The sequence below is a fragment of the Portunus trituberculatus genome, chromosome 23 (genome assembly GCF_017591435.1).
Source record: "Portunus trituberculatus isolate SZX2019 chromosome 23, ASM1759143v1, whole genome shotgun sequence".
Taxonomy (NCBI): domain Eukaryota; kingdom Metazoa; phylum Arthropoda; class Malacostraca; order Decapoda; family Portunidae; genus Portunus; species Portunus trituberculatus.
Window position 1 is genome coordinate 9014770 of NC_059277.1, and position 10000 is coordinate 9024769.

Consider the following 10000-nt stretch of genomic DNA (forward strand, 5'->3'; position numbering starts at 1 on the left):
GGAAAGAAAACGGACGAATAAATATGAAGAATGATGAGGAGAAAAGAAAAGAAAAAGAGGGAAAGATAAATGGGAAAAACACGTAGGGAAGAGAGAGAGAGAAAAAATTTACGATAACCAGGAAAAAAATATAAACATATGAGGGATTATATGACACACACACACACACACACACACACACACACACACACACACACACACACACACAGAGAGAGAGCGTCCGTCATATGGCGTTGAATGTTGATAAACCCAACGAATGAAGCCAATTAGAGTAATCGCCTCATTAAGAAAGGCTTGTAGTTAGTGAAGTCATTAGCAATAAGAACATTTAGTATTGCAATTAGGAAACATCAAAGTTATTGACACAGAAACACTATTATTGCGAGTAAAAAAGAGTAGAGACCGATTTTTGTCATAGAGTAAAGGCTTTTGTAAATTAAGTCTCTCTCTCTCCTCTCCTCTCCCTCTCTCTCTCTCTCTCTCTCTCTCTCTCTCTGTAATTGCATCGTGGTGTCAGCTACGAGTGATGAAGGCGAGACAGAAAGAAAGAGAGGGACGAAAGGAAAAACACAGGGCAGGAGAAGAGAGTTGAAAAAGAGGAGAGAAAAACCAGGAGGGAAAAGAAAGAGGAACAGGTAAAAAGGAAAATGCAAAAGGCTTTACGTGCACGAATTTTCCTCTCTCTCTCTCTCTCTCTCTCTCTCTCTCTCTCTCTCTCTCTGCTTAATCTTCGTTGCTGCAATTCCATTCACTTATTTTGTTTCAGTTCTTGTTATTTCTCATTTCAATTTGTCTGCTTTTCTTCCTCCTTTCTTCTCTTAATTTCTCCTTGCCTCCTTTTCCTCCATTTACACTCTAGCACGTTTTCTCTCCTCGTTCTCTTTCAAACACCACTTCTTTTCTCTCATTTGTTCCATCTCTCTATCTTTCTCCCTCTCTTTCTTTTAATCCATTCACATATAAGGGTTCTATCTTTTATTTTTCTCTTCGTATCATTTATTCTATTTCTTTTCTCTCCTTTCTTCCATTTTTCTTTTCTTTTTTGATTTCCGATCTTTCTCTCCTTTTTCCTTTACCTTTATTCACACTCCTGACTATCTCTCCATCTTTATCTTTCTCTTCTAGTCACTTAATCTTCTTTTCACCTCTCCTTTCTCCTATTTCCCTATCATTCTTCATGTTTCATCTCCTTTCATATTTTTATTCTATTTCCTTATCTTTCTCTATCGATATTTTCTTCTTCTCCTTTTTTCCATTTTCTTCTTCCTCTCATCTTTCATGTTCCTTTTCATTCAATCTCTAGAACCTTCACTGGTAAAGAGGAGAAGGGTGAGAGGAAGAAGAATGAGGAAGAGGAGATAAATGGGAAGAAAGAGGTGGAGATTGATGTCTTAAGGAAGTGAGACAAACCAGGAGCAATCAAGAGCTTATCGCAAAATTAATTGAAAGAAGATATTAAGCTCAAGGGAAAGAGGACGGAGATTAAAGAAAGAAGAAGAAGAAGAAGAAGAAGAAGAAGAAGAAGAAGAAGAAGAAGAAGAAGAAGAAGAAGAAGAAGAAGAAGAAGAAGAAGAAGAAGAAGAAGAAGAAGAAGAAGAAGAAGAAGAAGAAGAAGAAGAAGAAGAAGAAGAAGAAGAAGAAGAAGAAGAAGAAGAAGAAGAAGAAGAAGAAGAAGAAGAAGAAGAAGAAGAAGAAGAAGAAGAAGAAGAAGAAGAAGAAAAGAAGATGAAGAAGAAGAAGAAGAAGAAGAAGAAGAAGAAGAAGAAGAAGAAGAAGAAGAAGAAGAAGAAGAAGAAGAAGAAGAAGATGATGATGAAGAAGAAGAAATAAGAACAACAACAACAACAACAACAACAACAACAACAACAACCAGAAGAAGTAGAACAAGAATATTACACACAGTCTCCTTTATCTTGTCACGTCTCTCACCTCTCCATCTGTCACTGCACTGTCTTCAGCTGCTATGTCTCACCTGAGGAGTCACCTGTGTTGTAAATCTCAGGTAAGGTAATCAATACTTTACTTAGACAAATGTTAGACAATCTCTTGAATGATAAATAAGATCGATCCTCATATTTGCATTATAGAAGAGAGAGAGAGAGAGAGAGAGAGAGAGAGAGAGAGAGAGAGAGAGAGAGAGAGAGAGAGAGAGAGAGAGAGAGAGAGAGAGAGAGACGCCACGTCCCACACAGGGAATACACCACCAGACCGACGGATCAGCCATGGTTTGGCTACCGTTGCCGTGTTGCTGCTGAGGCAAAGTATGCTGCCTGGCTCCGCTACAAGAGGAACCCGACTCGGCGCAACAAGGACTTGCATAGGGCTGCATGCAGGAGGATGGTGGTAACCAGCAAGTGGGCCTTAAAAAAGTGGGAGGAAAGCCTGCGCCGGAAACTGTGTGGCACTGGCGTAGGAAACAAAACTTGGTGGTCCCTTGTTAAGGACAAACAGGAACTGGCCACCAAGAATCCATCCCTCCCTCAGCAAGCAGGACGGTACTGTCGCCACCAGCAGTAAGGAGAGGGCACAGTTGCTGGCTTCCTTGTTTGCTGGAAAAATGAAGGTGGGGAATCCACAGCAGCCACCGCCTCAGCTGGTCCAGCAATGTGAGAAGACTGTCACCATGGTGGAGGTGACGCATCAGCAGGTGAAGCGATTATTGCGGGGCTGGACACACAGAAAGCTACCGGCCCTGATGACATCAGCCCGCACCTGCTGAAGCGATGCTCCCAGGAACTGGCTGCCCCTCTCACCCAAGTTCACAACTTGTGTACGGGAAAACGTCTGGCCTTCAGTGTGGAAGGAGGCTCGAGTAGTTCCTGTACACAAAAAGCTCCAGGACGGACCCAAAAAACTACAGACCCATATCCCTGTTGTCAGTGGTGGGTAAAGTGTTTGAGAGGGTCGTGGCAGAGGTGGTGTGTAGCCATCTCAAGGACAATGCCCTCCTCTCAGACCAACAGTTTGGGTTCAGACCTGGAAGGTCAACCTCCGACCTAATGATGCTTCTCACCAGGCAGTGGCAGGACGCCCTCGACGACGGCAAGGACACTATAGTGGTTGCTTTGGACATAGCTGGAGCTTTTGATAAAGTATGGCACAACGGATTACTGGAAAAGCTTCGTGCTAAAGGCATCCAGGGTGGCTTGCTACGACTCCTGGGAAATTACCTGCAGGACAGAAGCCTCAAGGTGGTTGTCAACGGGCAAACATCTGAGTCCCTGCCTGTGGAGGCATCAGTGCCACAGGGTTCAATTCTTGGCCCACTCCTGTGGAATATCTACGTGGATGATCTTCTCCAGCTACTGCCAGGAGTCAAGGCCTATGCTGATGACTGCACCCTCTCCTATACCTATCCACGCCAGGACAGTGGGCGGGCTGCTGAGGCCATCAATCAGCAGCTACGAGTGATAGAGGAGTGGGGTGCTCGCTGGCAAGTGACATTCGCGCCGGAGAAGACACAGGCAATGGTTGTCTCTCGGTCCCCAGCCGCCATGGCAGCAATGGCAGGAAAGTTGTCTTTGGCGCTGCTGCTCCCACTCCAAGATGACGTCAAGATACTTGGAGTGGAGGTGGATCGAGGGCTGAGGTTTGACAGCCATGTCAAATCCATTGCCAAGAAAGCCTCTCACAGGATCTCCGCTCTCAGAAGGATCGCCAGTTTCCTCGACAGGAAGGGAGACTGCTGCTGTACAAGGCACAGGTGCGGCCCCACCTTGAGTACGCAGCTCTCTCCTGGATGTCCTGTGCCGCCACACACAGAAGGAGACTGGACAGCATCCAACGCCGCGCCATACGGCTAGTAGATGCTGCAATACCACCTCACCCAGAGCCTGAGCGTCCCTTGATTCACTGGAACACCGCAGAGATGTGGCGGCAATCGTAGTGTTCCATAAGGCACAGGTGCAAAGAGTGCCACATCTGGCAGGGCTGCGTCATCCTCTGAGAGTCACCGCACGGAGCACGAGAACGGTGCTCAATGGTGGTGACGCCGTAGAGGTGCCGCGATCCCACGGGTGTCAGCATCAACGCACCTTCGCAGGACGCGTCTCCAGGATGTGGAACTTGTTCACGGCCGCGGTGCCTCACGTCCAGGAGATGAACACACACAGTGTCAAACTGATGGCACATAAGTGGAGACAGACACTGCCAACTCCTCTGACACTCTTTGTGACGTGACACTCAGTGTAGTGCAGTGCGTGAATAGTGCTAGTGAAGTGAAAAGAACAGTGCTCCATTTACATGCTGACCATCTTGTATATTATCTATTTTTAAGTCTTGTAAATATTGTAGAGAAATAGATTGTAGTACCCTTAGAATAGGTAGCACACGACAGTGCGCCTTTGGGTACATGTTCTTCTGTATAAATTATGTTTAAATAAAAAAAAAAAAAAGAGAGAGAGAGAGAGAGAGAGAGAGAGAGAGAGAGAGAGAGAGAGAGAGACGCGTTCCATTCTCTCTCTCTCTCTCTCTCTCTCTCTCTCTCTCTCTCTCTCTCTCTCTCTCTCTCTTCTCCTCCTCCTCCTCTTCCTCCTCCTCCTCCTTTTTTTTTTTTCTTCTCCTGCCGTTCCTTCCTTTCTTCTCATCTACCTTCTTATCCCCTCCTGAAGTAGACTAAAGCTCCAATATCGAAAGTTAATATAATAATCACCTTCCTCTTTATAGACTTCGGATACGTCCATTTGCATTATGGAGAGAGGACATGGAAGAAGAAGAGGAAGAGGAGGAGGAGGAGGATACGTGGAAGAGAAGGATAGAAAAGAAATGAGACAAGCACATTATGACGATTGTTTTTCTAAGTTACCTTGTTCAAATAAAGCATGCGAGTCAAATGAATAGAATATGGACAAGTTAAATTAGTATATTAGATATTAACAAGCCTTTTTCCTCTTCTTGCTTAGGTACCAATAATTTGCTCCATTAATGTGTCGAGAGAAGAGTAAGGTGATAAGAAAAAGTTAACTCTGTACAAGGCTGTCTTCTCGTTCCCACTCAGCATCTCCACCCTACAGTACAGCAAGAGACAACAAGCTCTTTTTCCCCTTTTCCATTAACGCTCTCGTCCCTTTCATTGGTACACTTTGGAACTCCCTGTCTAGTTTTGTTTTGCACCTTATCATGATCTGACCTGTTTAAGTAAAGAAAGTCAAGATATATATAGTAAAAATTCACTCTAATTCACACTTAATACTCTCATCCCCTTCGCTGGTACACTCTGGAACTCCCTGTCTGGTTTTATTTTGCACCTTATTATCATCTGAGCTACAAATAACGAAAGTCAAGATATATTCCGGGAAAAAACTTCACTTTGATTCACCCTTAACGTTCCCATTCCTGTCATTGGTACACTCTAGAAGTCTGTCTGTTTTTTTTTTTTTTCATTTTATTATGATCTGACCTATTTAAGTATCGAAAGTCAAGATATATTCAGTAAAATAACTTTAACTCACCCTTAACGTTCTCATCCCTTTCGCTGGTACATTCTAAAACTCACTGTCTGCTTTTATTTTGCATCTTATTATGATTCAAGCTATTTAAAGTAACGAAAGTCTAAATATATTCCGTACAAATTCACTTTATCTCAAAATAACAATGTGAGTGGCAGGAAAGTAAGAAAAACCTTCCCTTAATTGTTTTGTGAGAGCAGGAAAAGTAATGATTTATTTCCCACAAGGGCGAGATCTGAAGACTGACGGGAAAGTGAGTTTTAATGAGTCCCTCGCGCCATTAATTGAGTGTTGCTGCGTTTATTAAATGAAGAAATTAACACGTAACTATTTGCATGTCAACACCAGTCCTTCTTCTTGCCTTTCCATCCCTCTTTCCTCTTCCTCCTTCCTCCGTGCTGTTCTCAGGGCGTGCTCTTCCTCCTCCTTGTCTTCGCCTTCCTCCTCTACCTCCTCCCATCGCTACTGCTCTTTCTATTAATATTCCTTCTCGTCCTAATCATTGTTCTCCTCCTCCTCTTCCTCTTGTTATCCTTGTTTCCTTCATTCTCATTTCCGTAACATCACTTTTCTAAATTTCCTCTTTACATTTTCAGTTTTTTCTTCCTACACCTCATTATTTCTGCCTTCCCCAAGCATACCCCTCCCCCCCATCCTTTCCCTTCCCTCACTGAAATGCACCTCATTCGTGACGTCCCCTCCTCCCGCCCTTCCCTCCCTTCATTCCCCTCACTCCCTCTCCCTGTCTCCCTTAAATGAACTCCCCCTGTTTTCCCTTCCCTCCTGCCCCTTCCCATCCCTCGCACCGCTTTCCTATCTCCCACATCACCTGGCCTCGACGATTTCTATCTCCTGTCCTCCTTCTCTCCATTTCCCTCACGTACCTTTTCTTCACCTTAATATTTCCTCACCTTTTTTCCTTTCACTATTTCCTTCTTCGTTTTTTGCTCGTTTTTACGGTTTCGCCTTTGTGTGTGTGTTTTTTTTTCAATTTCCTTTTACTTTTTAGGTGTCAGGAGATGAAAAAAAAAAGTTGATATGAAAAAAAAATGTGTAGCATATAAAACTTGGAAAATTGGAATATTTGGTGCACATTAAAGTGGAAGGGGTAATAATGATGATTCCTTAAAATAATATCACAATTTATTCCCTATTTCACCCTCTTCTGTTCCCCTTTTTCGTTCTATACTGTCATTGCTCTCCTCCGTTTTCTTTCTCTTTTCTTCTTTGGGAGGGAAAAATTAACAGACATTTTTCTCTCGTTATTTTTCGTGTCCTTGGTCAGCTTTTCTTATTCTTCCTTGCATTCTTCAACTTCCTGATTCCCTTCTTCGTCACTAGATCCTTCCACTCTCTTCCTTGCATCCTTTCTCTTCCCTTCTCTTCCTTTCTCGTTCCTTTTTCCTCTTCACAACCCCTAAGACTTTCCCTTCTCTACATATTTTCTCTCCTATTTCCTTTCCATCATTTCTTCCTTTTCACACCATTTTCATTCTCTAAATGTTTTCTTCTCTCTTTCCATTCTCCCCCTTTTCATAAATAACTCTTAGAAACTTTCCTTCCCTTCATCCTTTCTTCATGTCCCATTCCCTCCTCTCCTTCCCTGTATTCTTTCTCAACTTTCCTTTTCCCTTCTCGAAATCTTTTATTCCCCTTTCCCTTTCCATTCCTTCCTCTTCTTCCTAACTCCTAAACCTTCCATTTCCTTCCTTGCACCCTGTCTCAATTTTCCCCTTTTACTTACGTCTCTATAATCCGTTTTTTTTTTTTTTTTTTTTTTTACAATCCGTGCCTCACTTTGTCCTTCCCTTCCCTGCATCCTGTCAAGAGCTTCCTTCCCCTTAACGATTAACACAACAAAAATAAATAAATAAATACATAAACAATTAGTCAGAACACTAATAAAAACAACAGTAATGATAAATAATAATAAAAAACACAAATGAAAAGTAAAGAGAAATAAAGAAATAATGTGTATAATATTTGTATGGCAGAGGTCGGTTAGTTTCCGGGTCGATAATTCTTCTCTTCACCCTTCCTGTCCCTTTTCTATTCCCTTCTGCCCGGCGAGTTAAGACAACCCTGTGTTTACTTCGCTAAGCTTCACAGAGGCAGTCAGACAGAGATGAGGCGCCACAGTGAGCCATAATGGAAGACTAGCGTAACCTATAGCCATTCTTCTCTCTTCCTTCCTCCTCCTCTTTCTCCTCCTTTTCCTGATTTTATCCCTAGTCCTTCATTTCCTATTTACATTGAATCTCCCCCTGTTTGTTTTCTTTCCATCTTCCTCCCTTTGTCTCCTGAGTCTCTTTCTCCTCATCTTCTTCTTCCTTCTCCTCTTTCTGTTTCCGTTTCTTCTATTCTTACTCCTCCAGCTCCTCCTCCTCCTCCTTCTGTTCCTCTTTTTTTTGCTTCCTCTTCTCGTCCTTGGTGTTTTCTTATCTTCCCCTCCTCCTCTTTTTATTCTTTCTCCCCTTCACATTTCATATTTTTCCTTCTGGGTTCTCAAGCTCTATCTCCTCTTCCTCTTCCTCTTCTGTCTGCGTTTCTTCCTTCTTCTGTTTTTATCCTTCGTTATCTATGTTTTCTTGTTATCTTCTTCCGAGTATATTCTTCGTATTTCTTTTTTGTTATTGGTTTCTCTTCTTTTCATCTTCCTTCTTTGCAATATCTTTATTTTTCCTTTCTGCTTTTCACTCTTCCATTCCTTCATCATTATATTCCACGCCATGACATTTTTCGTTTTCATTTTATTTTTATTCTCATTTCTCGTATTCTGTTTCTTTTTTTTTCTGTTTGGTCTTTTCTTCTTGCTGTTTCGTCCTACTCTTTTGTTCTTGTTCTTGTTCTTGTTCTTCTATTCCTGATTCTTTCACTTTTTTCTAATATTTCTTCTTCTTCTTCTTCTTCTTCTTCTTCTTCTTCTTCTTCTTCTTCTTCTTCTCCTCCTCCTCCTCCTCTTCTTCCTTCCCTCCTCCTCCTCCTCCTCCTCCTCCTCCTCTTCTTCTTCTTCTTCTTCTTCTTGTTCTTGTTCTTCTTGTTCTTGTTCTTGTTCTTCTTGTTCCTCCTCCTCCTCCACTTTTTCTTCTTCTTCTTCTTCTTCTTCTTCTTCTTCTTCTTCTTCTCCTCTTCTTCTTCTTCTTCTTCTTCTTCTTCTTCTTCTTCTTCTTCTTCTTCTTCTTCTTCTTCTTCTTCTTCTTCTTCTTCTTCTTCTTTTCTTCTTTTTCCTTCTTCTTTCTTTTCTTCTTCTTCATCTTCCTCTTCTTGTACGTTTACTCCTTTTTTTTTTCTTTTTACATTCTTCTCCGTCTTTTCTTTTCATTCATTTTCTTTCCTTCTTTCTCTTCTTTTTGTTTTTCCTCTTCCTCCTCCTCCTCCCACTCTTCCTTCCTCCTGCAATACGCAAATCCTCATATGCTTGTTTATATTTCCTCGTCATGTCCATAAAATTTTCTCACGCGCTGGCAATTTAAACTTTCCCAGCAGTGTGTTAAGTGAGTAACGAGCGCCTGCCAAACTTTCTCTCTCCCCATGCTATAAGAGTCTCGATGTTCAACTATATCATCATTTCAATAGCGGTAATGGTATTCAATGAGGAAGGATACGGGTGAGGGTTAAGAGTCACCGTCTTCGTTTTTCTTCATCTATGTACATGTATCTTTAACAAATCCATTTCTTACAAAAGACGAGAGTTAAAAGTTTCTTCTGATTCACTTCATGTGCACAATTTTATTAACTTCAGTACTGGAACGATTTTTTTATCATGAATATTTGGTGTGATTAGACGATTTTGTTTACATTAGGAGGGATATATGGAGGTCAAAAGATTACTGGTCAGTCTTAACTATTTTAGTCGCCGCATAACTTTCTGAAGCTGTATAAAATCACAAAATAGTAGGCAGAATAAATATCAAAACACGTTATGGTACTAAAGGGCTTAAGTTGAGTACATGTTCCTTGTCTTCTTTCAAAGCATACAATATAATCACTCTGCTCCTTCAAAAAATATCAACAAAACATGAGATACTATATAATTTTCACCTGCACAATGCGTCAAGGTGAGTAACGGTTTCAACACAAATACAACGTTTGTTTGTCTAGGTAGAAAGCAACGAAGAGACTGACCAGCAAGTAAGGACATCAGTGAGCGGCAGTGTCCCAGTGTTTACGTGTCCTCAGGTGGCAGAATCAGTGAGGCAGAGGAAATGGAATAGAATACAATACTTCGTTCAGGACATCCTATCCTTTTGATCCTGCTTTGTATACTTATTTGCTTGGTTAACTCTTTTGCTCCTGTTTTGTTACCCTTGGCTGGTTTCTCCTCTTACACAGAAAACAAGATACATATTGCGAGAAAGAAAACATATAAGATAACAGAGTCGCCTTCCTTATTCATGGTAGAGTGATCGGTAAAGTACTTCTTGTGAATGTCAACTCGCAAATCAATATCCGTGAGTTCTTCCTCTTGGTCTTCTTCCTCCTCTTTCTTTCCGCTCTCTTTTACTCGTCCTACTTTCGAACACATTTTCTTCTTCCTTCCATTACCAACTTTT